The 18381-nt window shown below is 39.2% G+C and overlaps 1 protein-coding gene across 1 annotated transcript in view; it reads left to right on the top strand.

The window, feature by feature from the left end:
- The first annotated feature begins 227 nt into the window (after positions 1-227).
- Positions 228-18381, top strand: part of R3HCC1L (R3H domain and coiled-coil containing 1 like) — a 59954-nt gene continuing 41800 nt past the window's right edge. The window contains exon 1 of the mRNA XM_052660972.1: positions 228-333. The gene's annotated coding sequence lies outside the window, so the exon portion shown is untranslated. The remainder of the gene's footprint in view (positions 334-18381) is intronic.

Below are 18381 nucleotides of genomic sequence, written 5' to 3' on the forward strand. Positions count from 1 at the left end.
AATGAGAGGAAATGACATTTCCTTATTCTGTTTTGTTGTTGAACTTTTAAAAAGTATTTTTGTGCGTCTCTTTATTTTCATTGCCCATTCTATGGCAAATCACTGTATGAAACTCTTAGAGTATTCATGAAATGAGATCATGAAAGTTAAATGCAGAAACAGGTGTCAAAGAAGTGATAATTACAGATTTTTGTAAAACTAACTTTTATCATTATTATTTTCCAGGAGAGGCTGCTGTCTATCAGAAGGGAACTTTTGTACCATTTGCCTCAGATGCAGCCTGTCTGCACGTTCTAGAGTTTTATTATTCAAAAAATAAATGCCACTTATTTGGTAAGTCAGTTAACTAGAAATATTATTTACTCCGTTTGCTTATGTTTTGTATGTTTTTAGTGCCATTTTACTTTGTAACTCTCCTGTATAACAAGTTTGAAAGTGGCAGTATCCTGAAGGACTTTCAGGATCTTTTGAAGATTTTCTTGCTTTTGTTCATGTGTCTTTCTTAATTTTGGTGTTTGTTGTAGAGAGAATAGGGGCTTGTTCAAAGTTGGATTACTAGCTTTGTTCTTTTCAGTCTCTTTCTACTATAAGAACTGAGAATTAACATCCTTCTTGTCCAGCTCTGGCTTCCCTGTAGTTCAAATAGGGAGCAGCAAAGATGCACTGTTATGGTAGGAGTTTGATGAACTGGGAAGACTATATGATCAGTGAAATCCTCAGGAAACCATAATAAAGCAGAATGAATACGGCTATCAAAGAAATTGTGGATGAAAACTAATTGATAGCTAGTGAAACTGATTTTAATTTGTAAAATGTTACTCTCTAGATGTTTATTTTTATTTTTCTAAGAAGACTTAAGTTGCTATGACCTGCTGTTTTGTGAGAGGTTTCTCTTCCCCACATCCTGTGATAATCTTTTTGGCCTGTTCCAGCTTCTGACTCTCATGTGTAGCCATTGGCAACCAGGAAACGGATGTATAGGATGAAGGCTTTTTCAGAGGGTCAGTCATAGCGCTGTCATAATTGTACTTGTGTGCTGCTGCAGCACATGCAAAGCATTGGATTAAAGCTTTAAAGAAATGATACTGGTGATTTGCAGAATTTCCTTTTAAATGGGTTTGCACAACAAGACATAGAAGTAAATGTTGATGTTGAGAACTGAGCTCAAAACAGTACTATCAAATAAAATTTAAGAATGAGGAACCACGGGCACAAAAAAAGGGGAAGGAAGATTCTCCTTTGATATGTTTTTTTTGGTAGCCTCTTGGCTTCTGTTAACGTCAGAAAGCTGACTTCAGGTGTTCCTAGATGATGTGCACGTCTCATGTCAGTACAGAGACATGGGATTTCATTGTGCTTGACTCTGAAAGGGCCACGTCTCAGAGTAAACCAAGTGAGTTTTAATCTTGGTTATTTAAAATCTCCTTGTACCTGTCTTATTAGGAGTATTTTTTTTTTTTAGAAGAAACTAATTTGCAACTGGCTATAAAGACTGACATTGTGTCCGAGAAAATGCTGTACTAACACTGCGCTGTCCCACAGGGGCACTTCTCAAGTCCCCAAACACAGTGCTGACAATCTGTGACAGCCTGTGAATTGTTGGGCAGCATTTTGGGAGGATGGACAGCAGAGTGAGGCAGTTGTGTCTAAGTTACGGAGAAGATGGGGAGGGGGAGAAATGAGAGAAGAGCAGAGCGGCTCAGGTTCTGGGGGCAGTTTGAACAGTAGCTATTCTCCTTGTGAGCTCTGCTGATACCACTGAAATGAATAGCTGGAATTGGTTTCGGTGGGGTAGAAATGTGTTTCACTTTTCCTTTCAAGGTGTTATGGTTTCATTTTGTCTTAAAAACTATAAGGTTAGATGTTCTATTGATAAAAGTAGGAGTTGGATAGATTGAAAAGTTTTGAAGAGACTAGAAATATCACTTCATGCTAGGAAATGAAACTATTAAAATCAAAGAAATGGGGATGGGTCTTACCTTTTCCAGAGACTGTTGCAATGGTAGTAAGGCCAGTTACCATATCTAGAGTCAAAATGATTGGGCTCTTATCTCAGACAAATGTATATCCTGATATTTTTTAGTTTATTAGATACCACTGGTGGCTCAGTGGTAAAGAATCCGCCTGCAATGCAGGAGACACTGGTTCGATCCCTGGATTGGGAAGATCCCCTGGAGAAGGAAGTGGCAACCCATTCCTGTATTCTTGCCTGGGGAGTCCCATGGACAGAGGAGCCTGGTAAGCTATAGCCCATGAGGTTGCAGAAGAGTTGGACATGACTTAGCGACTAAACAACATACTAAGGTATCACCAGCTATTTGTTTCAGAAACACTTGGCCAACTATAGGAATCTTCACCAGGTAGCAAGGCACAAGTTTCTGGTATTTGGACTGTGGAGTGGAATTTGACGTGGGGCAAACTTTGGTTCAGTTCTTTCTCTGATTGTGAGAATGGTTATACAAAGTGAGTGTATTTGATTGCTCCCCTAGATGTAACGTTGGTTTATGCGTGTGGGGTTAGACTTGGGGAACACTGTTACAGAGCCCATCCCTCCTGTTGATCCTGTTCTGGGTTTTGGTTCGATATTATTGCTTGCTCACTGATACCATTGGGTTAAGCAAGTGTAATGTTGAGCGATGTCAGTATTACAATTGTGTGCTATTGTAACACCTTTACCTGATGGTACATAATAATAATAATAAAAAGCCAGGGTAAATGAAAGAACAGATGGTGTAAGGGAAGGTGTGGAGACTAGACACAACAGTAATAGTATCACTTCTCAGCAATTGCCTGCAGGGTCTAGACTTGACTCTCCATTGCTTATGGTATTGAATGACTGAACCTAGTATTGAGGGCCCTCCAGGCTGAAAACGGAATATTCTTTCTGGCAGAATATTCCACACTTTGCTATATTGACCCTTTGGCTCTAGTAGTTTCTATAGCTGTCTCCAAAATAAGGTTTTCTGAATTACTGCCTCTTCAGATTGCTCAGACCATTCCTTCTACTTGGAATATCTCCCTTCAGTCCCCAGTCTACATACTAGCTTCCAATTCCCTTTGATGCTATCTTTTTCAACTGTTCCAGGCCCTATGTGATAGCTCTCTTTTCTGATTTTTTATCATTTAGAGCTTTTTATTTGTCAATTTTATATTACCTTAAAATACCTTTTTAAAAAAATTTCTTACCTTCCCAATTAGGTAGAGACAACTTAAATAGCAGGCTATGTTATTCATATGGCTCAAACTGTGTCCTTACCTGTGGTCCAGCTTTATAGTTTCCACTGTCCCAGCGTAAATCTCAGTACATTCTGTGCACTAAAAAATGTTTGGCTACAAGAAAATGCCGTTACCTATTGTTAGCTATTACTAACCTTTAACATTTGTCTTGCTTTTTGTATCATAAAAATATTAGATTAAAATACAGTTTAGTACCCGAACCATGTTTGTTCAGTAGATTATTCTACTTTGAAAGCCTTTTGTAACACTCTGGACAGGTTTCCTGATCCTTAAAGGAGCAGTTCTCTGAAGATGTTTATGTATTATAAGGTAATTGTTTGCTGTTCTTGACAGTTAGTAAACTTTCAGTCTGCATATAAGAGAGTCTTTTATTTATTAATTATCTGATGTTTTTTCTTTGCCTGCTTTAAAGTGAAGCTTGCTGCTTTTGGTTTCTCAGTTTCTGATCAGCCACATTTGGTCTTCACAGTTGCTAGTACAGCTACAAGGAGGAAGGAGATAAGAGTTGTAACTGTATCGCTAACATACCTTTACAATTATTCTCTTTGGTTATTGTTGCACTTTGGTATTTTTTCTTTTTTAAAACTATACTAAGCTTTGTTTGCCCCATTTTTTTAGAACGCATGTATTCTAGTCTACTGTAGTAGTTAAGTGTAGGGACTTCAGAATCCTAAGCAACACTTGGAAACTGTGTGATCTTAAGTAACTTAGTTTTAGATTTCTCATCTGTAAAACTGGGAAAATAGCAACTACCTCTTGGTGTGTACTTGGGGTCAAATGAGACAATATGAATAAGACACAGATTAAGCCTATTAGCCTCTGCTTTCAAAACTTACTCAGTGGTTTATTAGCTTTAGTTTGTGAATCTTGGGCTTCTGTGGTGGCTCAGATGGTAAAGAATCCACCTGCAGTGCAAGAGACCTGGGTTTGATCTCTGAGTCAGGAGGATCTCCTGGAGAAGGGAATGGCAACCCACTCTAGTATTCTTGCCTGGAGAACTCCATGGATGGAGGAGCCTGGAGGGCTACAGTTCATGGGGTCACAAAGAATCAGACACAACTGAGTGACTTTCAAAGGGGAAAAACGATCAAGCTTAATGCATGTCAGATTTAAGGCACAGCGCTGAAAGCCTTATTCGTTCTAACTCTTTTATTCTCAGTTGCACTATAGGACATCAGTGGAACCCAGGATAGACCCAGGAAAGGAACTAATTTCAAAGGAGTGTAGAAACACAGACCAACCTCCAGATGTGTAATGAAGGAAAGAAATTTTAGGAAGGTGTTTTCTTCTCTCTTCTCTACCACCAGATAGAGACACGGAGTAGGAAGCAGACTGCTTGCTCTACCTTGATGTTACATCTTGCTATTGTTCAGTTATAGTAAAGCTTTGATCTGAGGTGGTCAGTTGTAGGTGCAAATATTAGACTCGGAACAGCTAAGTTGGTGAACGACGGGGTTACCACATCAGTGGAGTGTGAAAGAGACTAAGCTGCGGACTGTTTCCCAGCCTCTAAAGCGTGAAATCCGTTGGTGCCGATGCATGGCGGCTGTAGCCAGTGGAGTATAAAATAAGTTGGGAGCGTGAATTGTGTTATGTTATGAGAAAAACCTTTTCATGCCATAGTTTGTTTACATATTTTGAGGCCCTCAAGACCCCTGCTGGAATCATCTCTCCTGTATCTTTCATTGTCTGGATACTCAGATTTCTTTATGAAATATTTCTTCCAGTTCTGCAGCCTATAATCTTTGCTCAGCTGCATGCACAGAGGCAAAGGCTATAAATGTCTGGAGCAGACTAATATTAAAATACTGACTTATATTCTGTTTAAGATTACACCTGAAAAGGCCATTTGCAGCAGGTATTTATTGTACAAGTTTCTTCTCTCTTTAGATTCAGATTTGAAAGTGCACTCTGCATTCTGCTTTGAAGGTTCCTCTAGTCTAGGAACCGTGCCATCAGTTTCACTGTTCGTTTTTCCCATGTGCCTCTGGAGAAAGGTGGAGAAGGATAATGTTTTCAAATGGTCGTGGGAGTAGATAGGAAGAAGTATAGAGATTATTCTTATGGGGAATAGAAGAGAGGGAGTTCCTCTCCTGACACCTGGTTAGGTTCTTCAACCATATGGCTTTGAGGGTGAGGCAAGGTGAATGAGGAAGTTTCAGAGATAGTAGTAGATTATTACTGTCAGCACTTTTAAGTCTGGAAGGTTATTGGAAATAGTCATGCCATGAAAGCATTAATCTTTCATTCTTACCCTAGTTGATTTTCTTGTTTTACTGCAGCGGTCTTTGAATTCTTTTTTGGTTGCTTTGTATTTATACAGATTCTAAGCAAATTGCTAATATTTATGAAATTAATAGATGATTGTGAGAGACCCATCTTGCTGAGTATCATCAGGCAGTCTAGTGTAGTAGTTAAATGCAGGGACTTTGAAATCCTAACCAGCACTTAACAGCTATGTGACCTTGAGTTGCTTCAGATTTCTCATCGGTAAAACTGAGGTCATAACACCTATCTCATGGTACTGTAGCTGGAATCAAATGAGAAAATAAGATACGTAAAATATTGAGCACAGTCCCTGTCACACCATGAGCACTCATCAAATGGTTAGCTGTTGATTTTTCCCTTCTCTTCCTCCGCTACTGCTGTTGGCACTACTCTGCCACTACTTCAGTTTTGCTTGTGGGGCCTAAACCTTAATGGAACAGAAAACATAATTAGACATGGTTCATTGCAGCAGATTTTGAAAAATATGTCATTGTTCCCTGGCTTAGTCTATTTCTTAATAGATCTTTCTTAACCAAATAGAAACACCATAAAAAGACTTTTTAGCGAAAGGAAAGGATCTTTGTGTTGACTTGAGATTGTCTTGTAAAAAAATTGATTATTCTAAAATGTATTTGGTTAATGCAAATAAAGCAGCTTTTCTGTGAACTTAAGGAGTATATAAAAATAAGAAAGAGTTTAAAGCACTGTAGAAATAAGAAAAGTTTAAAGCGCTGTCATTCCTTATTATTCACCTAGTACTGATAATTTTTTCTTAGGAGGTACCTTATTTTTAATTCCTAGGAGAAATGTTTTGTCTGGTCCAAAGACTAGTTGTAGCAGAGTTCTCATCTAATGTATGAGGACATTTCTGTGGGAATGGGATGGAAAAGTCATCCTGATCATTTACACTAATGGAGATATGCATTAGTGTGGATAATATATTTGGTTTTGATGTGTATTATGTGATTATTTTTGCAGCACAATTAACTTCCTGGTTAAACTTTGCTCAGCTAGTATATCCTGCGTATATATACTGGGTAGAAAATTGGTTAAAGGCAGGTGTGATGGTTAGCTTAACTAACTATTTAGATTAGTTGATGGGAGATCTGGGGTTCTTGTCTCAGTTACCACTCAAATAGTTCCAAGTCTTAAGTAAATTCCTCAGTTTCCTCATTTTAAAAATGAGTTTATACAACATGATTTTCCAAGGTCTTTTCCAGCTATCTGTAAGGCTGTAAGATTTGTATGGAGGTAACTTGACAGTCAGGACATGCAGCCGTGACACATTTTGACCACCAGAGGGTGGAGTCCAATCAGTTAGCTGGAGCTCTGTATTTGACCAGAATGTGGTGTCCTTGGAAACGAAGAGGACACATTGCTCCTCTGTCCATTTAACTTAAGTTATGGAGCCTCTGACTTCTGTGATTCTACTTGCGTTAGACATCTTTCTGCTTTTTTCTTTGCAAACTTCTAGATAAAGAAGGGAGAAGAGAAGGATAGAGGTTTCTTGTTGTCCGAAATTCATCAAATTTTGTTCTCTAAGATAGCAAGTGACTCTCAGGTGACCCATTGGCAACTTTGATGGGGAGCACAATAGTATTAGTGGCTAAGTTTAAATTACTTGTGGCTTCCTTCCTCCCCAAACACATAGGCATACATACAAATGACAGTCAATCCTCATTTCTCTCATTCCTTCTGAAATCCCAAGGATGAAAGTGGGATGTCTGAGAAATATAATAAGCACAATACTTTTAATTGAAATCTAGGTTTCAGCCTTGCTTTACTGCTTAGTATCTATCTAACCAGGCACATTACAACCTCAGATCCTCAGTTTCTGTACTTGAAAAATTAGGATATTGAATTATGACCTATATAATCTCTTTCAATAATGTAATTCTAAAATTATGTAAAAATTTTTCAATGTTTATGTGAAGGGCAGTGCTATTCTTGATAAGACATTAATTTTTATAAAAATATCACAGAATTTTTCCTATTTTTTGTTTGAAATAGAATTATAGGTATTGTTAAGGCATAAATATTAAAAATTTAAAGTAAACTACCATTATGGCAAGAAGAATGACAGTTGCCTTTCCATTGAGACATTTTTCTAATCCCCAAAACAAATACAAACAAGTTCTCTGAGCATTGGCTCACAGCAGCAGCGAGTCAGTCAAAAGAGGTGGGACCAGGAGCCAGGCCAAGCTGATTTGGGGTATAGCTGATAGTAAAGCATTTAGAGAAGTCATCTGGGAACACGTGAGCTTAGAAGAGAGGGCACGTGGGGTCTAGGAATCTGTATTATAAAGCTGGATTCAGAGTCCATTTCTTTAATCACACAAGTGGAAATATCTTTGATAGAGTCCGGTTGTATGCGTCTGAGAGCACAAGGTAACATGGAAGTAACAAAGGGGGTGGGTTGCCATTTCCTTCTCCAGCAGATCTTCCCAACCCAGGGGTCGAACCCAGGTCTCCTGCATTGTAGACAGACGCTTTACCGTCTGAGCCTCCAGGGAAGTCCTAACAAGGCAGGCATATAGTCCAAATAAACAAGCAGAAATGAGTGTCTAGAAGGTGACAGACAAGTGGATGCAGAAGCGTGCTTGTGAAAACAGGCAAGGATTAGCACTTATGATTTGATATGTACACAAGAGAGTAGAAGCCAGCCAGGAAAACCAGATAGAAACAGCATTTTAGGATTATGTGCAGATACAAAATTTCAGTCTATCCTGGTTTTAATCGCTTTCCTTGATGTTGGTAGCCATGTCTTCTTGGCATATCTAAGGTGCTCACAGTTGAGTCTAGTGAGGATATCACTGACACTCTGTATAGTTTATATGCTTCTAATAGCTTCACATTCCACTGGATACACATATCCACAGATCTGCTCACTAGAACTGCAGAGTTCATTTCACAGAACTGGCTAGTAAAAAATTTGGCAGGCAAGCTAGCTTTTCAAGTGCTCCTAGGAACAGAGCCCAGCTGTTCCCTTTGGGCTTTGCACTGTTGGAATTCATTGGGTTAGCAGCTAGAAAGAATGGACTGTAACATTTTCAGCCTGGTTCCTGACAGCAAAGCAAAGGTGTTAGAATTTCTGTTGTAGAGGTTTACACTGCAAGTAACTTAACCTGATTGTGTGTCTTAATATTACTGGGCTTCTGACCGCTGAAATATGGCTTGGATCGATGGTGGTTTGGAGAAAGTAGAAGGAGGGCTATCCATCATTCAGAGGCTCCATAGAAGCTGCCTGATAATGCTGCTTTCACCAAGCAGCCATCTGTCCATCCATCCATCAGTAGGATGAAATGAGATTTAGCGGAACAGGCAGCTGTAACTCTGAGACACTTTCTAACCAACGATTGCAGCCCTGGCCTTAGTCTGACCACAAAGCACAGCACTGGGGTTTGGCGGGATGTGGCGGCAAGCACAGCAGTCTCATTCCCGTCAGTGCCAGCCTTGAGTGTATTCAGTATGAGGCTGAAGCCCAGCCGAATCTCTTGTACATAATTCGGCTAAACTTTGGGTGATGAGCAAGCAGTAATTCTCTTTCAGCTCCAGTACTGTTTTACAAGTTGAGCAGACTCTTTTGATGGAGAATTTTTTGTTTGACTTGGAGAAGAAATAGAATTAAAGAGCTGATTTAATTACCCTAGAATCCGACCACACAGTTTAGTCTTTAACCCATATTGTATATTGGCAGAAGGCTTTGTAAATGCCAATATACAATATGAATATATTTGCCAATATACAAATGAATCAGGAAGACCACCTTTTTCCTCAATTGTAAACACTGTGGGAACTTGTGCTGGCAAGTCCCCATTTGTCATGGCAGTGAGGGATGAGGCTAAATTAAATTCAAGGATAATTTAGTGATTTTATTTTATCTAGATTCTTTTTTCTCTAAAATTGGCATTTTTTAACCTAGGTTGTTATAGAGCAGAAATTGCATATTTCTCTCTACTCTGTATTAGTGGTGCCAACATGGGAGGAAAGTAAATGTGGGCAGGAAAATAGGTCAAAGATAAGAAGCAAGAAGGGGACTACCCCTGCAGTGGATAATCAAGCTCTGAGTATTGAGTGTTACCTGTTGTCTTCCTGGTTCTCCTGCTTTCCCAGGGCACCAGGCCTTCTGAGAGCCTCTTGCTCAGTATGGCTCTGTGCTCACTTTGCCTGTCCTGGTGCTTCCCTAGCCGTGGCCAGGTTTCTTGACTGTTTTCTTGCTGTGGTCACTTCAGACCTCTGCTCCTGCTCTTTGTTCTGAAGCCTTAGCTCTTCATTTTAGATTGGGGGAAGGGTCGAGGGAGCCTAATGTACCGGAGATGCCTCGGAAATGAGAGCCTTGGATGAATTCCTGGGCCTATTGATCCACCGGCAGTTTATGCATCCTGACATTCATAATCTCAGTAGGTTGCTGATGTTCCTGATTAATGGGCCCAGGGGCTGTCCATCTGTCACTTCACATTAATTACTGAAGAGGTGTTTTTCCAGTGATTTACCTGACAGTGGGCTGTGATAAATACCCCTAAGCAGAGTGGGCAGTGATTTATCACAGGGCCACACCCTCCCCCCACTTAGCCTTCCCCCTAACCGCAGGCCAGCACTGGGACCTGACCAGAGAGTGCCCCCTCCCCATAAGCTATCTATCTCTATAATTGCTTGTGGATGCATATTTGCTGGGGCATGGGACCTGGCAGATAGCATTCTAGAATTTGTGCCAAAGATAATGAAAAACAAATCTTCCTAGTAGGAAGAGTAACTAGTATGTTTTTTCATGAGCAGAGAAGTATATATAAGGTGCTTTTCTGTTACTTTTTAAGAAATCTGATGGAAATACTGCCTACCTACTGTGCATCATGTCCTGAGCACTGGTAATCGCTCTGCAAGCTTTAAAGAGTAGAGAAAGCAGTTTTCTTTTCAATATTTGTAGTCTGCCGAGGGAGAATCTGAAGACACATGAAAAATTAGAGAATATTTCATGGCACTAATAGCGCCGAAGAATTGATGCTTTTGGACTGTGGTGTTGGAGAAGACTCTTGAGAGTCCCTTGGACTGCAAGGAGATCCAACCAGTCCATTCTGAAGGAGATCAACCCTGAGATTTCTTTGGAGGGAATGATGCTAAAGCTGAAGCTCCAGTACTTTGGCCACCTCATGCGAAGAGTTGACTCATTGGAAAAGACTCTGATGCTGGGAGGGATTGGGGGCAGGAGGAGAAGGGCATGACCGAGGATGAGATGGTTGGATGGCACCACAGACTCGCTGGATGTGAGTCTGAGTGAACTCCGGGAGATGGTGATGGACAGGGAGGCCTGGCGTGCTGCGATTCATGGGGTCGCAAAGAGTCGGACACGACTGAGCGACTGAACTGAACTGAACTGAACTGAATATAATCTTGAGAGGATTGGGATAGAACTCTAGGGTTCCATTTCTGTGAGATCAGGCTCACCAGCCGAAAACCAAGGGATGGACTCAGAGACATAAAGCACAAAGAAAGCGAGGCTTTTAATGACAGTCTTGGAAGATCTGGTGTCCGGTGGGCAGGCAAACCCAGGGCCGTTACAAGCAGTTTGTTCCCTAACATGCAGCTCCCTTCCCCCTGTTCCTCATTGGCCCAGTATTGTGAGAGGTACAATCTTTCTGGATGTCACCTAAGTTTCGTTATTTCCTGATTAGGCTATCCTTTCTTTCTTCCCAATTTACATCCTCATTTTTCAACAAATACTTTCTTGTTAGTTTATCCCTTCCCCCAACATCCCGTTTGCTTAGGGACCCTGCAGTTTCATGAACTACTTCACGTCCACAAATCCTTAGGCACGGTTAGAGCTGGGGCATAGGTAATAGGTGGAGTCCTATCTCTTTAGGATCCAGTCTGACCTCCCTCCCCCAACCCTAACTTTATCTGAAGAGTTCAGGCCTCAACTTTGTCGTGTTTGCAAATTCAACTGCTAGTAATTTTTCCACTCAGAGCTACTTAGTTTGCCTTGAAAATGGACCACTTCAAGTTTCTATTTCTTACAATTTCTTATTTTTTAGTCTTTGAAAGTAAAATTTAGTTCAATATTTCAGTGTTTTCCATGGGTCAGACATTGTATTTAACTCTGGAAATATGAAAATGAATGTGGTATAGCAGCAGATCTCAGGGAGCAAAATTTGATACCTTCAATTTTGATGTTTAGCTTGTTGGTGTATAAACAAATAAAATCTGCAAACTGGCTTTCTTTTGTTTCTTTTGAAACAAAAATAGCATACAATTGATCTTCTCAAAGAGCTAGTCCTTGTAGAGAGAAACTTACTATATGTAATCACATAATTTCCTTTTTTTTCCCAGATGTTTTTACTCAGCATTTAGTGTGGTGGATATTTTAGAACTTGTATTAGAAAGTTCAAGTCTTTTAAGACTCCAGAGTTACCTAAGGTAGTAACCACTATCCCTACTAGCTGTGGTAAGTTTTATATAGAACAGAGTGGTTCAACAGGTGGTGCCAACAGGGTTTTCCTGGTTTTAGGAGGGGTGAAGTCTGATTTCCAGAAAAGGGAAAGTTAGTGGTAAACATCCCATGCTATGATTTGAGATTTCAGGGGTTAGGTGGGCAGATATATATGGAGTCATGTTGGTAGTTTTACTCTTGAAGTGATGAAGTTAACAATAAACATGGCATGTTAGCACAATATTAAAGTTAGGGATCTATGATTCAGAAAATTCAGAGTTGTTTTGTTGAGGATATACAATGGGAGACAGTTGTAAGCAGTCAAAACTTGGTTTCAGTTACGGCTCCTCTACTTAGCAGCTAGCTGTGTGACCTAGAGATTTAGTTACCTTATCTGTGAAATGGTAATAATAACTATATATACCCCAGGGTGTTGTTAAATGAGACAGTTAGTATAGGGGCACTTAGCACAGTGCTTTCCACTCATTGACTTCTTTGGTGCAGGACAGATATTGCTCAGTGGTTTTAAAAATCCCGACATAATACAAGGTTTTTATAATCTCAGAAATATTCATAGTCTTAGTGCTTTTCAGTATTTCTTGTGATTGGTATGTGTGTGTGTGTGTGTGTGTGTGTGTGTGTGTGTATAAAACATAGAGCATCATTTCTTTAACGGTGGAAGGGCATTGTGGTTTTTAAGAATGAACCAAGTACAGGGGACAGGCCTTTAATCTGGCTGTAGTTTGATTTTGGTCTCACCATTAGTTTGCACATAAGGCCTCTTTTTGTAAATATATATTTATATCATGTGTCATATATACAAGTTAAGAGTCTATGTTAGTAGGAAATAGCGAATGAATTGAGTTAAAAAACACACTGGTAAAGAATTCCTAATTTTGACCGAGAATACATGTGCTTTTCAGCTATTCACTGTCTCAAGTTAAGCAGAAATATCTGAACTGATAGTACTTCATGTTAGGAACATTGGTTTTTAATTCTGATTTTTTACCAAATTTACTGAATGCCATCCATGTGCCAGTTATGGTGTTGTGCATTGAGGATTTAAAACTGGTAAGATGTTTCTTACTTTCAAGGAACTCAAGGTATAATTGGAGTCAGACAAACTAACAGTTTGATATGGCAGCAGGAGTTGAAAATGCCTAACTTTTCTCAAAAAAATGTTCATTGAAATGTACAACATGCGGCACGTGTTCAGAAATCCTTTAGGGCTGGGTCTTAGAAGGAACAGTCTGAAACCATCCTTGGCAGGTAGGGCTTCAAATGGCAATGGACTGTCTTGGGTTTGGATTCACTACAGGACAGGCATAGGGTCATCCTAGACACAGTTGGACCAGTTAGACCTCTGAAAGATTCCTGGTCAGTTTTGCTGACCCACTGGTGTTCCTCTGGCTTTTTAGTTCCAGGGCCCCATTATATCTTTTGGAGCAGCTTTTGAAAAGAAAGGAGAATGGTTAAGGCCTCTAATTTCTAAGACTAATAGATGTAGTTATTCCTAATATTTTTCTTTCCCAGAGGGTTATAAGATACTAAAGTGGAGGGCATTTAACACTGGTATATTCATTTTGCCATTAGGCAGTTCAGAGCACAAACACTGGAGCTATATTATCTAGATTAAAATCTGGCACTTTCTAGGTCCTTGGCCTTCGACATATTATTTAACATCCTGTGCCTCATTTTCTCATCTGTAAAATTTGACTGGAAATGATTTCACATTGTAGGGTTGTTGGGAAGCTTTTTTTTAGTGAGGATATCACTGTTTTGAACATCATCAAGTAAGCTACATAAGATCTGATAAGTGGCCAAAATAGGTATCATAAAGTTCATATATTAAAGTTCGTAAACTTTGCTCAAATAAGAAGCATCTCAGATCCTTACTGGAGAAGGCGATGGCACCCCACTCCAGTACTCTTGCCTGGAAAATCCCATGGACGGAGGAGCCTGGTAGGCTGCAGTCCATGGGGTCTCGAAGAGTCAGACACGACTGAGCGCCTTCACTTTCACTTTTCACTTTCATGCATTGGAGAAGGAAATGGCAACCCACTCCAGTGTTCTTGCCTGGAGAATCCCAGGGACGGGGGAGCCTGGTGGGCTGCCGTCTATGGGGTCACACAGAGTCGGACACGACTAGAGTGACTTAGCAGCAGCAGCAGCAGATCCTTACTTACAAGCCTTTTTATTCTTATTCTGTATATAATTTGAGCATGCTGAAATTTACAGTATCCATTAGACTCAAAGAAATATAGATGCTGAGAGTGGCAAGAAGTGACAGGTGGGGAAGAGATAGGAACAATAAAAATCCTGTAAAAAATTACTTTTTTTGGAACAATAAAATTCCAATGAAGAATCCACATTCTGTCACAATGAAAAGATGTATCAGTCAGCAAGTGGCCAGTTTAGCCATTTGAATAGAGCTGTTTGACTCCTCATTTGCTTCCAGTTAATGAATCTGTTTACCTTCTGAGTAAGGGCCTCTTAATGAGTGTCTGCTGCTGCTGCTAAGTCGCTTCAGTCGTGTCCAACTCTTTGTGACCCCATGGACTACAGCCTACCAGGCTCCTCCATCCATGGGATTTTCCAGGCAAGAGTACTGGAGTGGGTTGCCACTGCGTTCTCCGAAATGAGTGTCTACCTGGTTTAAAACCTTTTTTTTCCTCTTCAGTTCAGGTATGTTAAAGAGCAGGCCTTGATTCACTAATGTCACAAATTATTGTCTTTATTCTGTTAATCTAAATCACAGCATACATTTTGTAAACCTGACTTGAATAGAAGTAAGAGTAAACCTCCAAGTGAATGTAGAAATTATTTTGTTTTCAAGTGTGAAATATGTCCCTGTTTTAACTAGTGCAAGTGCATTTATGGAAGGATGCATTAAGAAAATTACAGCAGAATCAGTTGTGGTTCATTAACAGACTTCATGGTTTTTAAAGTATGAAACCATTTCTTTGCTGTCCAAGTATAATTTTTCATGTTATTATATTATGAGCAAGTGCCTCTTTGTTGTGTTTGGATCAAGGTTTTGTTTTTTTTTAAAATGAAGCTTGTTCGCAGAGAGAGGACATTTCTTGGTTTCTTGTTTGTAAAAATGTGCTTGACACTGGAAGTGAAGGAACTTGAAAGTGAGGAAAGATTGGGTATATCCCTTATTTTATTATTTTACTAAAGACTTCTGGCCAGGTGATATAATTGTCTAATTTTTTTCTCATGTTTTACTTTTTCTTTTGCTCCACAAGCAAAATTCCAAATCAGTTGAAACAGAGTATGTTTTCTATCCCTGCTGTGAAAATTTCTGACATTAAATATGCTGTTTTGGAATGGTTTTTCAGTCATTCAGGTGATTTAGAGTGCTTATCTCTATAAGGTGAGAACACAGATTAAAAAAATTTTTTTTAGGTTTATTGCATAATGCTTTTGTGTTAACGGAAACAATGACTTTTTTGGTTAACTTCACACTTCATGGGGCTTCCCCAGTGGTGCAGTGATAAGGAATCCGCCTGCCAATGCAGGAGATACAGGTTTGATGCCTGGGTTGGGAAGATCCCCTGGAGTAGGAAATGGCAACCCACTCCAGTTTCCTAGCCTGGGAAATCCCCATGGACAGAGAGGCCTGGCAGGCTACATACAGTCCTTGGGGTCACAGCAGAGTCGGACGTGACTTAGCGACGAAAACAACTACAAATGCAACACTTCATTAAAAGTTTGTAAATGATTATTTACTGCTCCATTCACAAGATTATGAAATAACTCCAGAAATGTGTGTATGTATATGCTGGCCATTGCTAAAGAAGTAGAATTCATTTGTTTGTGTTCCTTAGATTAAATTGAAATGACTGAAGAACTGGCATAGGCTTTAATGAATCCTAAACCTTTCTAAGGCAAAAATAACTAAAAAAAAGCTGTTGATTATGTAAGTTTAATTTATATATGAAATAGTGAGGCTCAAGATACCGTATCTGTCCTGAGGTAAATATTTGAGCAATTCAGAATATCATGTTCTACTTAATACTCCCCTTATGTTTTTAATAGTATAACAAAGCAGGTATTGATAGAATTTCTAATCTTATGATTGCTAACTTTTTTGTTAGAGGATTTAAAAACTATTATAAATATGCCTTTATTACATTAAACTCCCTATTCCCTATTTGTATCATTTATTTCTCCTTTCCTATTGGATCATTCTTCCACACCTCATTCCAGTTAGGTATTTATCTCTCCACCTCCACTGAAACTATTCCAATGTCACCAACAACCTCTATCCTGCCAAATCCAGTGGAAAATTCTCAGTTCTTACTACTTGACTTTTCAACCTTTAATGCAAATGATTAGTCTTGCCTTTTAAAGAATTGCATGCTTCTGTTTTTTTCCTCCACGTCCCATGCTTGGCTGCATCTCTTCTTCCTGACCTCTAAAGTTGTAGGTCCCCCATGATTCAGTTCCCCTGGCCTACTATCTCTGACGCTCCCTGAGTAACCTTATTCCTGTTCTTGGCTTAAATCTTTATGGTGATGATTTCCAAATTTTTATCTTCAATTCTTATGCCTCCTCTGAGCTTCAGACTTATATTTCCAGTTGCTTCCTTAATAGCTATACAGTGTCCAGCAGGCATTCACATTTAAAGTATCCAAGCCACAGCTCTTGACTCCTCTTTTCTTATTTCCTTCCTATCTTAGTAAATTTAACTGTCATCATCCAGGTTGATCAGACCAAAACTCTCAAGTGGCTCCTCTCTTCCCATCACACCCCATACAACCATATCATCAAGTTTTTGTTGGCTTTGCCTTGAAAATATATCATTAATAACCTTTTCTTGTGACCTCCTGTGTTAGTAACCTATGCGGCATGCCTGTTTTTAGACATAGAGATTTTCTTCCTCAATTTCAGACTTTGTTTATTGCTGTGTTCCCAGTTTCTAAGATGGGACTTAGCACATACTACGTGTTCAGTAAATGTTTGTGAAGTGAATGGGGCCTTCAGTCCCACCTAGGGGTTGGGAGAACATCACCTGTTGAGAAATTTCACTTGCTATGATTTAACAGGTAGTGTTTATTTGGTGCCAGGTACAGTGCTATGAGACAAAAAGACACTAACCGTACACGGAAGGAACTTAATTACTGCTTAGAAGAGAGCCAGGCATGCAAATACGTAACTCTAAAGCAACATGATAACTGTTTCAATGAAAGTATTTGTATTATAGTGAGAACTTATGGGTAGGGCTGTAGCATATCAAGGAGTCAGTGATGTAATTATAAAGAAGTTAACCTTTTAGGTGAGATGTGAAGGGCATGTAGGAGACTATCAGGCTGTCATCTGACTGAGAAAATAATGCATCTTAAATCACAGAGGGGTGAGGATGCGGCTGGGCATGTTTCTGGTACTACCAGAGCTGGAATCAATTGATGGACTGTAAGTCTGATGTTAGGAGTGGCTGGAGATGACCCTGGGCAGCTGGGCAGTTTTAGGGTGGCAGTGGAGCCAGATCATGTAGGGCCATATCTGCTGTGCAAGATACTGAAGAGCCACTGAAGGGTTTTGAACAAAGAGATAACCAAATCTGACTTGTATTTTAGGAAATCACAGGAAACAGTGTAGAAACAGAATGAACAGTATAGAAGTAGGTAATTGAAATATCAGAGATAACGACTTCCAGGTTTCTGGCCTGAACTACTAGATTGAGAACGATACCATTCACCAAAACTATTAAATTAGAGCGAGAAAGACAGTGAATCTTTTAGAGGGGATGGCCAGGAGTTAAAAGTATGTAATTATATTTTAGTACTCAGAAATCTATTCATTTACTTGTGTCGCTTAACATATTTTAAATATTACATTTAATTATAAACATTCTAAATCTCCTCTTAGGATTCTTTTATTTCTTTACAGATGCACATGTATGCTACTGAACTGAAGGATATTGGCATTTCTTAGTTTTGTCTGCTTCTAAGTAGACCAGTGAGAATAAGAATGCTCTTAATAGTCCAGTAAAACAAAGGCAGTTGTTTTATTAATATGCAAAGAAGTGATTCTAAATCTAAGCCCTTCATAGTTTTAGACATATATGAAAAAATGCTCTCAAATTTGTTGAGGGTAAATTTCACCACATAAGAGTGTTGTCCATTCAGTCTTACTTTTAATTTATGAATAATAAGTAGACTTTACTTCTTTTGATGCTTTATTTTTTGATCATTATGAAATTTGGGAAATTAAATTGTGCAGAGATACCTGTAGATTTATGAGTTAGTTGATTCCTTGGTTTGTTATATTCCCTTGCTGAAACTGAAAAAAATCGGAAATAGACAAGACACAAGAGGAAAAGCAAGACCGTGTTTGTTCTTCTGGCATTAAGGTCCCATTAAAAATAAAATACAGACCACAAAAGTGAGCCACAAGTGCAATTTTAAATTCTCTAGTAGTCACATTAAAAAATACAAAAATAA

The sequence above is a fragment of the Budorcas taxicolor genome, chromosome 23 (assembly GCF_023091745.1).
Source record: "Budorcas taxicolor isolate Tak-1 chromosome 23, Takin1.1, whole genome shotgun sequence".
NCBI classification, from domain to species: domain Eukaryota; kingdom Metazoa; phylum Chordata; class Mammalia; order Artiodactyla; family Bovidae; genus Budorcas; species Budorcas taxicolor.